General features: G+C 40.5%; 1 non-coding gene across 1 annotated transcript; it reads right to left on the reverse strand.

The window, feature by feature from the left end:
• Positions 1-2915: 2915 nt before the first annotated feature.
• TRNAV-AAC (transfer RNA valine (anticodon AAC)) lies at positions 2916-2988 on the reverse strand. The gene has a single exon. It is a non-coding gene; the product is annotated as a tRNA-Val (tRNA).
• Positions 2989-11170: the final 8182 nt, after the last annotated feature.

Raw genomic sequence — 11170 nt, forward strand, 5'->3', positions numbered from 1 at the left:
TTACAGCTTTCATATTCACTGAGCCAATGCTCGTGAATACTGATTTGTTTCTTCTTTGCAATTTGCTTTACTTTAAGCTTCTTTGCAGGTAACAGTCTTTTTTTTCTCAAAACTGTTTGAGAAATACCATGAATGCTTTAAAATCCGCAATCTTATTCTTCATCACTAAGTGTTTTTCTGCTTGAATATCATATACAGACAGTGGATGAAGATGGTCTTATAAACTAATCATTGATAACATTTACATTCTCACTCAACCAGCTGACTTGTCTCCTACTCATGGACAATCTCAACTTATCGCATTTATTGTTATAATTTTAATATTATACATTTTTATCATTTTGTTATGGCAGCAGGACTTTCAACGATAAACTTATGTAGGTCATGTGAATCTCTAACCAAGAAAAAAAGAATCAAACAAATTGCCGGGAAAAAAAGAGTGTCGACAAGTTCTTACGAGTCAGCAGAAAGAAGAAGTGATAAAGAAAAGTCGTAATTTGTGGCTGCTGCAGCAAAAAATAAAAAGGAGAATCCTAAATTGTCGTAGAGATAAAAAAAAACTTTTTCGGTAAGTTTACTCTGTGACTTATCTTAATTCCTTCTAATAGTTATGAATTAGTATGAATAAAAATTTGTAGGAATTATTTTTGATTTAAAGGAAGGCTTAAGATATGAAATTGTTGCTGTGCAAATTGTGAAGATAGTCTGTGATTTTAGTTTGTGCTGCTTGAATTAAATCTGAGGAATTATGATATTGAATATTAATTTTAATAGTATATTATCAACTATGAATGTTGGCACTACATTTATATTTGATAGGACATACGATTCGAAATAAGAATGTCAGAGGAAATGTCAATACTGGAACAGAGTCACAAGTATGTTATGCCGCCCTTGGTTGGAATTCGCAAAGAAAACGGTGATCAGGAGCTTCAAAAGGTACTTGTCGGAGAACAGTGATGAAAGAATGCCATCTCAATGTGTGGACAGATAAAATGTACAAACTAGGTGACAAAGTCAGCAACAGAGTCAGATGGAAAGCATTTTGTTATAGCCTAAGCTCCACATAGGAACATGCTTAAAGTAAGGAAATAAGTAAGAATGTAGACACTATGTGTAGAATGTGTTCACCATGGGTGTCCTACGACAAAGCCAAGGCTTACCACCAAGATATGTCACCAATTTTGGTCACACGTGGGGAGACGAGAGTGGGATCAAGAATCACCTTACTTGGTTAGTAATATACCCTTAAAATACCCTTACTGAATAACGAACTTTTTTCAGACATGAACAACACAATTGTCGGACTTGCTACTCTTATCTGCCTAATAAGTTAACAATCCTTAGTTTCATACCTGATTTGTTGATAAATCGCTAAAATTATAAATTAATGACAAGTTTTCCAATAAACTTAATCACATGAACGCTATTTGGACTTGAGTTACGAATTAGAACTGCTCCAACTCAGCACAAATGTAAATTTAAGCTAATTTTACATTAACATATCAATTTCTGGTACTCATTTAATAGAAACATAAGTTACTGATGTAAAAGTACGTTTGAATAGGTTACACTCTTCGATAACACAATATAACAGAAAGTATCATTGCAGAGGAAGAAACACAAGTATGTTTTACCTTCCTAGTATTGAATCCACAAGGGAAAAGGCTTCTTGGAGCTCCAATAGCAACATAGCGAATGATGGTCCTAAGAGAATGTCAGTTAGATGCTAAAACGGATAATTTGTACAAACTTTGTGATAAATCAAACAATAGAGTCAAATGGAAAGCCTTTAACAGTAACCTAGGCTCACTATCAGAGTATGGTTCCAGTAAATAATTGAGTACGTAAGAATTTAATAGAAAAATCAAATAATATCAATGAATTTATTAATATTCATAAATTAAAATTTTATTGTTAATAAAATACCTAGTCATAGCCATTAAAATCAATTAAAAATTTCCATGAACGACATCAAGCACCTCAACAGACTAAACAAAACAAAAAAAAAATCCAATAGAATCCATAAAAAAAGCTCAAATCAACCTCAACCACATAATATCACCTTCAAATTTTTTTGTTTTGCTGCTTTTTTGTTGTCCTCAGCATAAAATGTCTCTTCAATTGGCCTCCAGCAGCTTATTGCAATAAAGCAGCTTATAAATGACACTAAAAATTGAATAAATATCCTTCCGAATCCCATCGAATGTTCATTCCAGTATCACAGTGTGCTTTCAATTTTCTAAATGTAATTTCGATTGAAAAAATATATCTCCGACCACCGAATGTGTGTCTGTATGTGGATGGATGGAATGATTATAGCAAGAAAAAAAAAAGCACCAAAATGACAAACATTAAACCCTTAAGCGGAATTACAATATCGCATCAATTCACCTTTTTTAACCTTTATTTGGAACTGCTATTTTTATATCATGACTATACACACACATACATGCTCCATATTTAGTTATGAAGTTATAGAAATTTTAAACGAGAATTGGGAATAAAATGGAAAAAAAAATTCTCATATAAATTGAAGTAAAGCGTTTGGGGAGGGCAGCAACAGTAGAAATTCATTGAATATTCGAAAAAAAATATTCATTCATGTTGTAAACTTTATTAAATGCTTTGCTGCTGTTGCTGCTTGTGATGTTTATGGACCCTTTTTTCTTTATAATACATCAATGTATGTACGAGAACTAGGGAGGATATTGAGTATGGAGTATATGGAATTAAAGATGCTTTTGTAGGAAAGTTTGTGCTTATTTTGGTGGCAGAATTGGAACTCTCGGAGATTTCGGAACTAAGCTACTAAGTAAGATAATTGTCTGCTAGCTTATTAAGGATAGCGGCTTGCTATCACATTCAGAAGACTACTATCAAAAAAATAAAAATTCATCAAAAAAAGAAAGCACTGTTTTCGCCCGGTCTCGAACCGGGGACCTCGAGTGTGTTAGACTCGCGTGATAACCCCTACACTACGAAAACGTCCAACTTTCATATTCACTGAGCCAATGCTCGCGAATTTTGATTTGTTTCATTTTTGCAATTTGCTTTATTTTAAACTTCTTTGGTTTTTTTGATTGTCTTGTTGAATGTCTTTCTCGAAATTATTTCAGAAATACCAGAAACGCTTTTACTATCTTAAACCTTATTCTTCGTCACTTAGTGAGCTCCATGTCAATTGTCTTTCTGTCCCCTTCTGTCCTTCTGTCCTTCTGCCTTCTGTCCTTCTGTCCTTCTGTCCTTCTGTCCTTCTGTCCTTCTGTCCTTCTGTCCTTCTGTCCTTCTGTCCTTCTGTCCTTCTGTCCTTCTGTTCTTCTGTCCTTCTGTCCTTCTGTCCTTCTGTCCTTCTGTCCTTCTGTCCTTCTGTCCTTCTGTCCTTCTGTCCTTCTGTCCTTCTGTCCTTCTGTCCTTCTGTCCTTCTGTCCTTCTGTCCTTCTGTCCTTCTGTCCTTCTGTCCTTCTGTCCTTCTGTCCTTCTGTCCTTCTGTCCTTCTGTCCTTCTGTCCTTCTGTCCTTCTGTCCTTCTGTCCTTCTGTCCTTCTGTCCAAGAACTGATCTCTCATTAGGCAGTGCAACCTGTGGAACCTCTATTACAAGGCAGGCAACAACGTCAGACGGAAAACAGCAATAGAGCCAGTTTTAGGAGACGTTTTAGGAAGGTCATGGATGGCTAATTTGAGGGCAAATCCGCACCTAACGTAGGGGTGTTTGACGGGCTACTCCGGTAACGAAGCGATGTCTTAGTAATCACGTTGTGCTGTTCGGGTAGTTAGCTCGATATATTTTCAATGTATAACTCTAAATTGAGGTTAAAAAGTTATCCTGAATTCCTTCATAAAATAAATTCTTCCTCTATAAATCTTTATTCAAAATATTGGAATTTATGGATTCCTGAATATTTAGTAAAACATGAATTTTAACACCATATAAAATCTAATTGACATTTGTTTTACCGACAAATGCCTGAATTTATTGCATACATAGTTTCAAATATATTAATAAGGTTATATCGAATATTTCACAGATTTAATTCCTAGTAAAATCAAGTTTGCATAATATTTTAACAAAATATCTTCAACCTATACAGAATATGGGTTTGTTAACAAAAAAAAAAAAAAACTAGTGTATCGGGTAGAAACCCAATGCGGATATATTCACACCGTCCAATAAAAAGTCTCGCGGGTAGGCCAAGCTTCGCTTGGCAAATGTTTGAGGAATCAGGCTCCAGCGGGTAGGCCAAGCTTCGCTTGGCAAATGTTTGAGGAATCAGGCTCCAGCGGGTAGGCCAAGCTTCGCTTGGCGAATGTTTGAGGAATCAGGCTCCAGCGGGTAGGCCAAGCTTCGCTTGGCAAATGTTTGAGGAATCAGGCTCCAGCGGGTAGGCCAAGCTTCGCTTGGCGAATGTTTGAGGAATCAGGCTCCAGCGGGTAGGCCAAGCTTCGCTTGGCAAATGTTTGAGGAATCAGGCTCCAGCGGGTAGCCAAGCTTCGCTTGGCAAATGTTTGAGGAATCAGGCTCCAGCGGGTAGGCCAAGCTTCGCTTGGCAAATGTTTGAGGAATCAGGCTCCAGCGGGTAGGCCAAGCTTCGCTTGGCAAATGTTTGAGGAATCAGGCTCCAGCGGGTAGGCCAAGCTTCGCTTGGCGAATGTTTGAGGGATCAGGCTCCAGCGGGTAGGCCAAGCTTCGCTTGGCAAATGTTTGAGGAATCAGGCTCCAGCGGGTAGGCCAAGCTTCGCTTGGCAAATGTTTGAGGAATCAGGCTCCAGCGGGTAGGCCGACTTCGCTTGGCAAATGTTTGAGGAATCAGACTCCAGCGGGCAGGCCAAGCTTCGCTTGGCACATGTTTGAGGAATCAGGCTCCAGCGGGTAGGCCAAGCTTCGCTTGGCAAATGTTTGAGGAATCAGGCTCCAGCGGGTAGGCCAAGCTTCGCTTGGCAAATGTTTGAGGAATCAGGCTCCAGCGGGTAGGCCAAGCTTCGCTTGGCAAATGTTTGAGGAATCAGGCTCCAGCGGGTAGGCCAAGCTTCGCTTGGCAAATGTTTGAGGGATCAGGCTCCAGCGGGTAGGCCAAGCTTCGCTTGGCGAATGTTTGAGGAATCAGGCTCCAGCGGGTAGGCCAAGCTTCGCTTGACAAATGTTTGAGGAATCAGGCTCCAGCGGGTAGGCCAAGCTTCGCTTGGCAAATGTTTGAGGAATCAGGCTCCAGCGGGTAGGCCAAGCTTCGCTTGGCAAATGTTTGAGGAATCAGGCTCCAGCGGGTAGGCCAATCTTCGCTTGGCAAATGTTTGAGGGATCAGGCTCCAGCGGGTAGGCCAAGCTTCGCTTGGCGAATGTTTGAGGAATCAGGCTCCAGCGGGTAGGCCAAGCTTCGCTTGGCAAATGTTTGAGGAATCAGGCTCCAGCGGGTAGGCCAATCTTCGCTTGGCAAATGTTTGAGGGATCAGGCTCCAGCGGGTATAATAAAGCTTCGCTTGGCGAATGTTTGAGGAATCAGGCTCCAGCGGGTAGGCCAAGCTTCGCTTGGCGAATGTTTGAGGAATCAGGCTCCAGCGGATAGGCCAAGCTTCGCTTGGCAAATGTTTGAGGGATCAGGCTCCAGCGGGTAGGCCAAGCTTCGCTTGGCAAATGTTTGAGGGATCAGGCTCCAGCAGGTAGGCCAAGCTTCGCTTGGCAAATGTTTGAGGAATCAGGCTCCAGCGGGTAGGCCAAGCTTCGCTTGGCAAATGTTTGAGGAATCAGGCTCCATCGGGTAGGCCAAGCTTCGCTTGGCAAATGTTTGAGGAATCAGGCTCCAGCGGGTAGGCCAAGCTTCGCTTGGCAAATGTTTGAGGGATCAGGCTCCAGCGGGTAGGCCAAGCTTCGCTTGGCGAATGTTTGAGGAATCAGGCTCCAGCGGGTAGGCCAAGCTTCGCTTGGCAAATGTTTGAGGGATCAGGCTCCAGCGGGTAGGCCAAGCTTCGCTTGGCAAATGTTTGAGGAATCAGGTTCAGCGGGTAGGCCAAGCTTCGCTTGGCAAATGTTTGAGGAATCAGGCTCCAGCGGGTAGGCCAAGCTTCGCTTGGCAAATGTTTGAGGAATCAGGCTCCAGCGGGTAGGCCAAGCTTCGCTTGGCGATGTTTGAGGAATCAGGCTCCAGCGGATAGGCCAAGCTTCGCTTGGCAAATGTTTGAGGGATCAGGCTCCAGCGGGTAGGCCAAGCTTCGCTTGGCAAATGTTTGAGGGATCAGGCTCCAGCGGGTAGGCCAAGCTTCGCTTGGCAAATGTTTGAGGAATCAGGCTCCTTCGGGTAGGCCAAGCTTCGCTTGGCAAATGTTTGAGGAATCAGGCTCCAGCGGGTAGGCCAAGCTTCGCTTGGCAAATGTTTGAGGAATCAGGCTCCAGCAGGTAGGCCAAGCTTCGCTTGGCAAATGTTTGAGGGATCAGGCTCCAGCGGGTAGGCCAAGCTTCGCTTGGCGAATGTTTGAGGAATCAGGCTCCATCGGGTAGGCCAAGCTTCGCTTGGCAAATGTTTGAGGGATCAGGCTCCAGCGGGTAGGCCAAGCTTCGCTTGGCGAATGTTTGAGGAATCAGGCTCCAGCGGGTAGGCCAAGCTTCGCTTGGCGAATGTTTGAGGAATCAGGCTCCAGCGGATAGGCCAAGCTTCGCTTGGCAAATGTTTGAGGGATCAGGCTCCAGCGGGTAGGCCAAGCTTCGCTTGGCGAATGTTTGAGGAATCAGGCTCTAGCGGGTAGGCCAAGCTTCGCTTGGCAAATGTTTGAGGGATCAGGCTCCAGCGGGTAGGCCAAGCTTCGCTTGGCGAATGTTTGAGGAATCAGGCTCCAGCGGGTAGGCCAAGCTTCGCTTGGCGAATGTTTGAGGAATCAGGCTCCAGCGGATAGGCCAAGCTTCGCTTGGCAAATGTTTGAGGGATCAGGCTCCAGCGGGTAGGCCAAGCTTCGCTTGGCAAATGTTTGAGGAATCAGGCTCCAGCGGGTAGGCCAAGCTTCGCTTGGCAAATGTTTGAGGGATCAGGCTCCAGCGGGTAGGCCAAGCTTCGCTTGGCGAATGTTTGAGGAATCAGGCTTCAGCGGGTAGGCCAAGCTTCGCTTGGCGAATGTTTGAGGAATCAGGCTCCAGCGGGTAGGCCAAGCTTCGCTTGGCAAATGTTTGAGGGATCAGGCTCCAGCGGGTAGGCCAAGCTTCGCTTGGCAAATGTTTGAGGGATCAGGCTCCAGCGGGTAGGCCAAGCTTCGCTTGGCGAATGTTTGAGGAATCAGGCTCCAGCGGGTAGGCCAAGCTTCGCTTGGCAAATGTTTGAGGAATCAGGCTCCAGCGGGTAGGCCAAGCTTCGCTTGGCAAATGTTTGAGGAATCAGGCTCCAGCGGGTAGGCCAAGCTTCGCTTGGCAAATGTGTGAAGGATTAAGCCCCGGCGAGCAGGCTTTAAATAATTTTCGTAATTTTCATACAATGTTCAATGTTTCAAAAAATCATAGAAAACATTGATTTTGAAATTTTGTATGAAAACGAAAGTTTTTTGCTTTTTTAGAAGCAATGGCTATTCCTGCCATGCCCAAAATCTAATCAGCTCTTCTATAGATCAGCACGGATCGATTGCAAAAAACTAGAAGTCTCTACGATGTCTTGTTATTGAGATTTCTTGCTGATTAACTTGTTTGCTTGTTTGCTTGTTTGCTTGTTTGCTTGTTTGTTTGCTTGCTTACAGAAAGCGAATTTTTCGATTTTCTCAGCAATGCCTCAACCAATTTCAAATCTGTTTTTTGATTATGGTGAGGAATTCCAGGCACAAACTTTTTGCGATAGAACAAAACTTGCCACTGTGCTTAGTTTTGCTGAAAAATCCAAAAAACTGATTTTTCAATCTGAACAAATTCAATACATTCACACGTGAAAACGGTGTGAATATAATAAAATTTTATGCTGTGAATTAGTTTTTTGAAGATTTTTGGAATATTAAGAATAATGTGAGAATGAATTGACTGTAGTTTGTACAGAACTCCATATACCATCATTTCAATTCACCTAAAATTTATAAAAGAGGAAAAAAATCTCTCTATATAGTTATGAGATACACGTATGCATGTATGATATTGCAAAAAAAAAAAGTTTATAAATTCATGTATAACATGTCTGTTGAAAAGGTGTTTCATATTTGATAGTAGCATAGAGATTCTGAGAGCTTTAATTTATGGGAATTTTTATAAAACTTGTAAATGTAAATTTATTTTTGAGAACAAATTCACAAAAATTCAAAACTACATTGAAAAAATATGTTTAAAAAATGAACAGTCGGTTAGTCAAGTTCAGGAGTTTTAACTCTTCCGACCCCACTACCACAAGAAACTTACAGAAATAGCCGTTTTGGCCAGGAACAGAAACCTGTTCAACCACATTATTAACGCCCTACGATTCAGAGTGGATCAATAGGAATACGCCCCTGATCAAGTCATAAGTCATTTAATCAATCCAAAATCCGGGATTTGACGGGGCTGTGACTATGGCATGGTACTTACATGGTCCTTGGTTGCTAGCAGCCTTAGGCGAATTACAAGGAATATGTGAAATATTCAACCCTTTAGATCTAAAACTCATTAATGTCAGGCCTTTGGTACATGGACGAACCATGGTTAAACCGTGGTCAGAATCGAACTGGCGTGGACACAGTAATTAACCTAGTGCGACCATCTGCTGTATTTTTGCCGACACACTGCTGTACTTTTCCACCTTGCTGCTGTGTCCCGACAAAGCCTCAAAATGGCCCGATTTTTCAAGAAGTCGAAAATTCCATACAAATTTTGGAATTTTTGACAAATTTCGAACATTTTTGTTTTGAGGGTCCGGGTTCAAGCCCAGACCTAAAAATATTAACTCAAAATTAATCAAGCTTGCGAGTGAGAAGTTAGCTTACCTAGCTCTTGAAACCATACTTTTAGCCTGCTCTTTTTTGAATTCTCAAAGAGGGATACGTGATCAAAATACACCGATAACAATGGTCTCCCCAATGGCTACATCCTCGCACTTGAAGTCCAATATTTTATCGATTTGTGCTATTTGGGATTTTTCTAGGAATTCCCATCAATATCCATAGATTTTACTATACTCACATGGACTTACATACATTAAAACTTTAATTACACATTCATATTCAGTTCACTGACTTTTGCAATAAAATGCACACATATAATAAAATTAATTTCTTAACACATGCTGTATGAATACTTTTTTATTATTTTCATTCATTAAACAACTTTTTTTATTAATAAATTTTTTTCCATATTAATTTAATTTTTTTTTTAATATTCAAATGCAGAATCCAATGTACCGTATAAATAATAAAGTTTAAACTATGAGTACGATTGTGTAATTTACTTACATACATGCATACTGTATATTGAACCAGTTTTTTTCTGTTTTGAATTTTTGTAATGCGTATTAAGCTTGTATTGAGGGTTAAAGAAATAGTTTGTGGACTAGCTTTGAGTTTATTGAGCATAAAAATGAGGGTATGTAGTTATGATAAATGCCAATATCTAAACAGACAGCGAACGTACTTAAATCATCTAAATGAGGGTGCTTGAATCAATATAATTAAGTATGCTCAAGTGTATGCTCAAATGCTGGGAATTAGAAACTGCAGAAGTTGTCTTAAGACAGATCAACCTTTCGACAAACTCTAAATGCGGCAATGGGCCCTCGTGAGATTTCGAGGACTCCAAAGTGGAGTCAAAGTCCGGACTTTCTTTTGGGACTTTTGGAGTCCGGACTCCAAAGTCCTGCCAACTCTGCCCAAAAGTATACATAATTAGTTCTATTTCATTATTTCGCTGGCCGTACTGATCAATTGTGATTCATGTCATCTCTTAGACGCCTGGTAAAGCTGGCTCTTTCGCTGGCTTCCGTTCGTCAATTAACAATACCAAATGAAAAGCAATCTCTATGAACAGCTTCTTTCCATGAGTTCTTAGGCTTTCCTCGCACCCAGAAGTCAAAAGACGTAAAAATGCCTGAGAATCCAACTCCAAGCCAACTTAACTCTGTCCTAAAGCCAAATTTAATCGCATCTGAATTTTTCTCAATTTTTCTTCAACCAATTTCCTATTTATTTGACATCAAACATGAAGAAGATGATGGAAGGACAGTTTAGTGGAAAAAGTTTTTCATTTTTCTCAGTTCCTTCATTGCTTATCTTCCATACTCGTTATACTCGATTTCTTTAAGCATTTACAAAGAAAAGAAGGAAAAAAAAGCGTAATTTTCCTTATTTGCAACACAATCTGTGTTCTGGGCTTGCTTTACTTCTTGTCATGGAAACAAATTACGATGCTTCCAATATGGAGTTGACTAAACTTTCAGGGAAAAAAAGTTTTTTTGTTTGGGTTTTTCTTCATTCACTGTATTGACAAGGGATGGTGATATTGTCGTCCGGAATTGAAATCTGTTCCAGACTTACGAAATGATTGATCGGTCATATCAATTGCTTATCCTTAACCCAAATCGATATTAAACTTTTTTAATGTCATCAATTTTCATCAATAAATTTTTTTTTTTTTTGTTCCTTAATCAATATTTGCCCTTCCTTGTCTATATCTCTTTTCCTTCCTCAAAAAATAAAAATTGTCATGCTTTATCTCTTGTAGATGAAGATAAAGTAAGTAAGAAAAAAAGAAGGAGATGAAAATTTATGTAAAATGGAATGCGGCTCGCTTTTATGCAAATTTCTGAAGTGAAAATTATGTTTCAAAAAGAAAAAAAGAATTTCTTCTGGTTGTTTCGAAAGTAGAAGCTTTCATCCCTAAAAAACTTTCATATCCACTGAGCGATAAGAAAAGGCAAGAGAAAAAATGTGGAAAGGAAGAAAAGTTTGCTTCTTGAATTTATAATTATGTGAGAAGAAAAAATGGTGAAATTCCTCAGTGTTATTGAGGAAATTAAGCGCATTTATGCGTAGTTATCAGTATTTGATTACTTACTTGCTTCTTCCTTGGCAGGGGCACAAGTAGGCAAATTTCCCCGCGGAGAAAATGTAAATAGCTGACTCTGTCCTTGAATGGTGAAACGGAAAAAGAACTGTGATTGAACCCAGAACCTTTAGCACGTAAGGCCAACGCACTACCATTTAGGCCTCTGATCTCATTTCATCACACCTCTAGCCCCAAGCAAGAATCAA

Source organism: Chironomus tepperi, unplaced genomic scaffold (assembly GCF_022539635.2).
Source record: "Chironomus tepperi strain 1889 unplaced genomic scaffold, CSIRO-AGI_Ctep_v1 contig_432, whole genome shotgun sequence".
In the NCBI taxonomy this organism is placed as follows: Eukaryota; Metazoa; Arthropoda; class Insecta; order Diptera; family Chironomidae; genus Chironomus; species Chironomus tepperi.